At 32.8% G+C, this 1,209-nt stretch overlaps 1 non-coding gene across 1 annotated transcript; it reads right to left on the reverse strand.

The window, feature by feature from the left end:
• Positions 1-734: 734 nt before the first annotated feature.
• On the reverse strand, positions 735-807 carry TRNAG-UCC. The gene has a single exon. It is a non-coding gene; the product is annotated as a tRNA-Gly (tRNA).
• Between the last annotated feature and the right edge of the window lie 402 nt (positions 808-1,209).

Raw genomic sequence — 1,209 nt, forward strand, 5'->3', positions numbered from 1 at the left:
TGTGAGTAATGCTGGTGTGAGCAATGTTTTACATGCATCCTGTCTTACGTGTGCTGAAGTTTCTCTTGAAATAGATCTAGGAGTGGAATTGTTAGGCTACAGATTGTGTAAATCTTAAACTGTAGAAAATAATGCTAGATTCTTTTTTAGCGTGGTCTCACTAATTTAATGTCACTACTAGTAATGTGTTAGTGATACTACAGATCCTGACTGAGTAGCACCCTGAAAACTTTCTCAGGCAGTAAGCTGGGGTAATTGTGGGGCTCCCTCAAATTTCCCCCTCTCAAGCATCACTCACTGTCAGTTTTTGCCTAATAACCAGTATATAAAAGTTACTGATCTTTATTTTTGGCTTTTTTTTTTTTTTTGGTTGTTTTTGGCAAATGAGTCAGTCTGGTCCCTGATTCTCCATCTTGTTTGAAAGTAGAAGTGTTTTAAAATCATTCTAGCCCCTCTTTTTCTGTAGTAATTGTCTCAGCTTTTATTTATAAGATCGTTTGTGTGTGTTGTCTCTATACTTGGTTAATTTTGCTAAAGTTTTATTTTGTTAGTTTTTCTAAATAGCCATCTTTTTTTTTTGGCTTTGTTAGTCTTCTCTATTTTATCTTTGTTTTCTTTTATCCCTATCTTGTATTTTCTCTAGCTTTTATCCTGTTATTTTTCTTTTTTTATTTTTTATTTTTTATTTATTTATTTGACTGCATGAGGTCTTAGTTACAGCACATGGGATCTTGTTCCCTGACCAGGGTTTGAACCCGGGCCCCCTGCATTGGAAGCACAGAGTCTTAGCCACTGAACCACCAGGGAAGTCCTATCCTGTTATTTTTCTAACCTCTTAATTTGGGCAATTAATTTGTTACTTAGCGGGCTTTCATTTTTTCCTTTAGTGTTCATATTCAAGGCTATAAATTTCCCTCAGATTACTGCTCTTACTGTAACACATGAATTGGACTATATAGTTTAAAAGCTTTTAAATCAATTCCAGATGTTTTAAAATTCTCATTATGACCTCTTTATAACCTTGAGTTATTGATCAGGGTTTAAAATAAAGTTTCAAATAAGTGGGGATCAAAAATTTGTATTATTAATGTCTAACCTAGTTGCATACTTATTTTTATAAAATCATTGAGGCTTTCTTTATGACCTAATTCATAATAAATTTTATTAATAGTCATATGTACTTGAAAACAACATTTTGATTCTATTTGG

Source organism: Cervus canadensis, chromosome 7 (assembly GCF_019320065.1).
Source record: "Cervus canadensis isolate Bull #8, Minnesota chromosome 7, ASM1932006v1, whole genome shotgun sequence".
NCBI lineage: Eukaryota > Metazoa > Chordata > Mammalia > Artiodactyla > Cervidae > Cervus > Cervus canadensis.